We start from the raw sequence: 6,961 nt of genomic DNA, 5'->3' as shown, positions 1-6,961 counted from the left end.
CTATACCATTAATTAACCAGGGTGAAGCTTTGATCTTGTTGTTTTACAAGTGACCTCTCTATGCACTTCCTTGCTTGTCCTTGACTGGTTCTTTTTTCCAGTAGACTAAACACAACTAGTGTTTCCTAACATTTACTCTCCCTAGGCTGGAAATGTTTCTTCTCTTTCCCACTAGCTCTTTCCGTGCGTGCTAGAATACCTAGAACTAAAAACAAAAGAAGGAAGGAGTTTCTCTGTTAGATAAGGAGCGTGCTGTCTTACTGGTGGGCCCTATCTAACAAAATGAAATTCAGCATAGAGAAAAGTAAAGTCTTACACTTAGGCCAGTGGTGGCGAACCTTTTAGAGACCAAGTGCCCAAACTGCAACCCCAAACCCACTTATCTATCGCTGGGTGCCAGGTGGGCGTGGCCCACTGGGTGGGTGTGGCTGTGATGGTCATGGAAGATAGGGTGGGTGTGGCCAAAGTGGATGTGGTCACCTCAAGGTTGCTCGTGGGGAGGGACACCTGTGTGGGGTGGGCAGGGTTGGGAGAGCTCCAGGAGGACTCTGGCGGGTGGGGCGGTAGGCAGGAGACTCATCCTGTGGGGTGAGGCAAGGCAGGCTGGGGGTGCCATTGTCATGGGGCAAGGCAAAGGCTGGAGCAGCTGGTGCCTGACACCATCAGCCCCGGCACACAGAGGCCAGCAAGCACATGGGGGCCAACGGTGTCCGTCAGTAGCCACAGCCTGCCGGCCCCTCGACAGGCACACTCTGTTGTGATTCAGGGTCAGCCTGTGGGTCCGGCAGCCAGGTCGGATGACTCGGATGACTCAGACGAGGGGGAGGAGGAGGGTGTTGAAGACAAACTTGCTGATGATGGCTTGGAGGCTTCGCAGAGCCCCCAGCCAGGCCCCTCTTCTCAGCTGCGCGAGCCCGACAGTGCGGATGATGATGACCCACAGCTGGCCCTGTTCAAGGACGCCCGACGCAGGAGGCAGTCAAGCAGGAGCAAGCAGAGAAAGGCTGTGGGACTCCTCGGAAGGAGGCACAGGGAGGCCACGCCCTGAACTCTAATAAAGGGAGTGTTTGGGGAAGGGCTGGTTGCTGAAAGCAACCGCTCCGTTTGAGGATCAAAGTTCCGGTATCTTGTTTCATGTTTTGTTGCTTGTTTGTATAATAAATCTTGGCAGACGTTTTCCAGCCTCAGACGCTCTCCAGCCTCTGCCGTTTGTACAGGGGTTGCCTTTCTGCAAGGCCGGTAGCAGGCTGGTACAGAACACACTCTGGGACTCTGCAGCCCGTTTCTAGCAGTTCAAAGAAGCTGCCTCCGAGATGGATGGTCAGCCAACAGCTGAGGAGGGGATGCAGTGGGTCGTTCCTAGGAAAAGGAGAGCATACAAGGCCAGGAGGGATGTGGGGGGGAGAGGGAAACCAGCCATGCCCGGATGCATTCAGCCATGTGGGACCTCGCCAAATTAGCAGGTGGCTGGTTGAAGAGAGACAGTTGCCACCTCTGGGGCATGGCACCAATGCCCACAGAGAGGGCTCTGAGTGCCGCCTCTGGCACCCGTGCCATAGGTACATCACCACTGACGTAGGCAATAAAAAGCAAAAGTACATGTATAGATTGGATGAAACCAGGCTTAATAGCAGCGACTGTGAGAGGGATCTTGGAGTCTGAGATGATAATTCAATTAAATAGGAGCCAACAGTGTGCGGCGGCAGACAAAGAAAGCCAATGCAATCCTAAATTGCATTAACAGGGGGATTCAATCAAGATCATGTGAGGTACTAATACCACTCTACAAAGCCTTAGTAAGACCACACCTAGAATACTGCAATCAGTTTTGGTCTCCACACTATAAAAAAGATGTTGAAATTCTGGAGAGAGTGCAGAGAAGAGCAACAAGGATGATTAGGGGACTGGAGGCTAAAACATATGAAGAATGGTTACAGCAACTGTGCATGGCTAGTCTAGTGAAGAGGAGGACCTGGGGAGACATGATAGCAGTCTTCCAATATTTGAGGAGCTGTCATAGAGTGGAGGGGGTCAACCTAGTTTCCAAAGCATCTGAAGGCCAGACAAGGAATAGTGGGTGGAAACTGATCAAGGAGAGAAGCAACCTGGAAATAAGGAGAAATTTTCTGACAAAGAGAATAATCAACCAATGTAACAGACTGCCTTCAGATGTTGTTGGTGCTTCATCACTGGAGGCTTTCAAGAAGAGACTGGACTGCCACTAGTCAGAAATGGTGTAGGGACTACTGCTTGGGCAGGGGGTTGGACTAGATGACCTATAAGGTCCCTTCCAACTCTGTTATTCTATTCTATTCTATTCTATTCTATTCTATTCTATTCTATTCTATTCTATTCTATTCTATTCTATTCTATTCTATTCTATTCTATTCTATTCTATTCTATTCTCAGGAAAATGAGATCTGCCTGCTTGGCAGACATGGAGACTTGGCTTTCTAATGTTCTCTTTTTAAGTCAAAGCAGTTGAAGCTGGTATATCAGGGAGATAAAAGGCTGCATGAGCAAGGGAAGTAGCCTTGGTGGAGCAGTGGGCTAATGCCTCCTTAAGTAACACCAGCTGCCTGCAATTAGTGCAGGTTCGAGTCCCACCAGGCTCAAGGTTGACTCAGCCTTCCATCCTTCCGAGGTAGGTAAAATGAGGACCCAGATTGTTGGGGGCAATAAGCTGACTTTGTAATAATGCTGCTTAGGGGGGGGGGCGAAAGCCCTAATAAGCAGGCATATACATAGAATGAAGGCTATTGCTAAGCACATTGGTTTGTTCTTAAATTGTAAGCCGCCCTGAGTCTTCGGAGAAGGGCGGGATATAAATGGGATTAAAAAATCTTCTACAGTAGCTTTATGAATGGACCTAGCCTTTGAAATGGACCTAGCATTTTTGAAACCCAGCCAAGTCTTTCACTTGGAACTGGAGAAAAAAAAAGGAGAATCAAGACCCTGCAATGAATTAACTCCATGGAGAAGGAAAAGGAATAGGAAAGGAAACAAAGCTGTTGAGGACCTGCGGGAAAAGTACTGATTCATAGAAGAGGTATCCTTCCTGGAAAGGGGATGTGGGGTTAAATTTACAGATGTTTCAAAGATTTCATAAATGAAGGAAAACCCCAACATTTTTCACATGAAGATAGAGACATGACCGAGAAGCCAAGGGGGTGTTCTTAAATAAAAATCATCATCATCATCATCATCATCATCATCATCATCATCATCATCATTCATAATGAAGAACGTCATCCAAATGAAAACCCTGGAACAATTATTAACATTTGTAATTATGTTTAAGCCAGACTTTCAGCCCATTTTATATCAGATGTAAAGCTGTGGGCATGAATGAAGTGTAAGCTGTTATAGATGTCCAGATGTTTTGACAAAATCTTTATGGTGACTTTGGAACTGTGCATATATTCTGCATTGCTATACTCTGTTTGCTGCAGTATGGCTTGAAAGATGCCAATCTAGATCTGGTCCAAGTCCATTTAGGAATCTTACAGGATGCTTTATATCCTTCACTTAGGGAGCCCTGCTGGCGCAGCAGTTAGAATGCAGTATTGCAGGTTGACTCTGCCCACTGCCAGCAGTTCGATTCTCACTGGTTCAGAGTTGACTTAGCCTTCCATCATTCCAAGGTCGATAAAATGAGGACCCAGATTGTTGGGGGAAATATGTTGACTGCTTACAGAGGGCTGTAAAGCACTGTGAACTGGTGTATAAGTCCAAGTGCTATTGCTATTGCTAATACTTGTCTTAACTCTTAAAAAGTCTTCTAGGGCAGTACAGTGGCAATATTCTCCACCTCCAGAGATCTTTAGACCTTCAAGGCATGGACAAGGACAACTAAGACACAATTTTTAAAAGCATTTTATACCTCCAATCTCCTTTTCCTCCTTTATATGGAACGTGATGCCTCTTGCAATATCCTTCAACCTGAAGAACATTAAGCAGCAGCTTAAGTTGAAAGATGATTGTGTGCAATCTGCCTTGGGCACCTTAGAGAATTGAGCAAAATGCCCTTAAAGAAATTTTTAGCCTTCCATTTCCCCCCACCCCACATACTTTATTTATTCATTTACTTTTTTTAAAAATAAATGAAGTTATAAAAAGCATGTCATTAACATAAGAAAAAAGTATTGACCCCCCCACCCCCAAAAGTGATTAGGCCATTTGTTAAATGCCGTTAGTCTTTCTGCTAACAACCCACAATTTTCAGTTAACAACCACAACAGGGGCAGAATTGTAGCCATTAAGTGATAGCAATAGCACTTAGACTTACAGTATATGCCACTTCACAGTGCTTTAAAGCCCTCTCTAAGCGGTTTACAGAGTCAGCCTGTTGCCCCCAACAATCTGGGTCCTCATTTTACTGACCTCGGAAGGATGGAAGGCTGAGTCAACCTTGGGCCAGTGAGAATCGAACTGCTGGCAGTCAGCAGAAGTTGCCTGCAGTATTGTTCTGTACCAGCCTGCTACCGGCCCTGCAGCAAAAGCAGGGACAACCCCTTTACAAACGGCAAGAGGCTGGAATAAAGCCTGCCAAATTTATTAACATAAAACAGAGCAAGACAAGACACCAACCATGAAACAGGAGCTATGAAACAGGAACTATCCAAGTGGTTGCCTTCAGCAAACCCGCCCTCCCACACATTCCCCTTAAATACAGTTCAGGGCATGGCCTCTCTCTGCCTCCTTCTGAGGTGCCCCATTGCCTTTCTCTGTTTACTCCTGATTGACTGCCTCCTGCATCGGGCGTCCTTGAACAGGGCCAGCTGTGGGTCATCTTCATCCACGCTGTCAGGCTCACACAGCTGGGTCTCCATCGTGACCAGGTGGGAGGGGCCCGGCTGAGGGCTCTGTGGAGCCTCAAGGCCATCATCAGCAAGCTCTTCAACACCCCCCTCCTCCTCCTCTGAGTCGTCCGACCCAACTGCCGAACCCACAGGCTGACCCTGAATCACAACAAGTATTGCATTCTAACCGCTGTGCCATCACAGTTCACGCATGCAGTCACAATCCTTGTAAGTCAAGGATTATCTATAAATTGCTACCTATGACATGGGCAGATGACATAGTGAAGCTATGAAGGTTACAAACCAGCCACAACATTCCCCCAAAACTCAGAATGTAATTATATCGCTTATTACTATAAACTGATGAAAGAAGTTGATGACCCAACAAATAATCTAATTTAGATATGGAGTGAAACAAATGTGCAGGAAACTAATCAAGGAGAATTTCCTCATGGAATTCAGGAGAAACTTCCTACCAATGAAAAGAATTAACCAGTGGAACGGCTTGCCGTCAGAAGTTGTGGGTGCCCCAATACTGGAGTTTTTTAAGAAAAGACTTGACAGCCACTTGTCTGAAATGGGATAGGGTCTCCTGCTTGAGCAATCAGTTTGACTAGAAGACCTTCAAGGTCCCTTCCGGCTCTATTATGATTGATTCAAAGTGAATTTTTTGCAACTTACAAGAGTTAGGAATTTACATAAGGTTAATTCAACTGAAAACTTCAAATTAGCTGTTCCATTCATTTGCAAGACATTTTGTAATGATTAAGAAGCCCAGCTATTATACAATAATAATAATAATAACGATAAAATGATTTGTCAGGAATAGGAAGAATTTTAAACAAGCCTTCCCAAAGTTAATCCTCTCTCTGTGGACTGGAGTAAGGCTTCCCCGAGATCCATTCCAAGTAATCTGTTGGAAGAATCTTAAAAATACCCTGAAATGAAATATTCTCACCAATGTACTTTATTTTCCATGCTTTCACTTTTTAAACGTGATGAAACCATCTGTTGAAAAGGTGAGATTCACAGTGTAAGCGACATTCTGTGCCTTCATCAGCCTTATCATACGATTCCCTATGTTTTGTGTCTGCCACCCAAAAAAGAGTTTCAGAAAAGGAATTCGTCATTTCACTAGTAAATCTTACAATAAAAGTTGGCAATGTTCATTCTCAACGACCCTTTTGCGTATTGCAAGCATCCTACTTACCAAATTCACACACACACACACACACACACACACACACACACAAAGTTAGCAAAGCTGACAATTTTTGGTGGGACATTTTCTTCTCAGTGTTTTACAATTCTAAGGTGTAATATGATTTTTTCCCTATGGCCCATTGAAAACAAACAAACATAAAGCCTTAACAATGCTCCTGAGTAACATCATTAATGGCACCTTTGCAAGCCATGAAGCGCCCATAGGAAAGATTGACATTTCTGTGGAACAAATTTATGGGTCACGCAGTTTTGTAAACATGTCTGAGTGTGTCCCTTCGTCTTATCCTTGATTCCTGGCAACTACCTGGAAATGTCCCTGTAGTTTTCTTGGCAAGATTTTCAAAAGTGATTTGCCTACATCACCCAATTTGCATGGTGCCTAAGACAGGATTAGAACTCATAACTACTTAGTTTCTAGTCTGGTGCTTTAACCACTGCAAAATACTGCTCTTTTGTAGACAACTGCTGTGATAGATCAATCTATATACTACCAAAATTTTTAATGTAATGTCTATTGGTATATCATAGGGCAACCATTTTGAACAAAGGTATTACAAATGGGCTAGCTTACAGAATGTGTCCAAAATCCAGGAAACATGACTCCCAAGGAAATAAAACTTTGGAAAGTTATAACTAATTTGATGTTACTGGTGGGTTGCTGTATTCCTGGGGTATTGTTGCGGTCATGTGATTGACATTTTTGACATTCCATGACAGTTTCCCAGCCAATCTTGCAATCCTTTGCTCCCTTCCCTACTGCCACCCACTTACATTCCTTCAGGGCAGGGCAGGGGAGGGGAGGGGAGGGAAGGGAAGGGAAGGGAAGGAAAATTTGCAATGGATCCTGCCAGGATCTCAGAAAGATACTCAGTGGGGAAGCCAGCAGAAGTTGGAAGTCATTCCTACTGCTTTTTTGCTTACCCTTGGTCATTCTG

Source organism: Vipera berus (genome assembly GCF_964194415.1).
Source record: "Vipera berus genome assembly, chromosome: 4".
NCBI lineage: Eukaryota > Metazoa > Chordata > Lepidosauria > Squamata > Viperidae > Vipera > Vipera berus.
The sequence above is the reverse complement of the archived record's forward strand: the minus strand, read 5'-3'. Positions refer to the sequence as shown.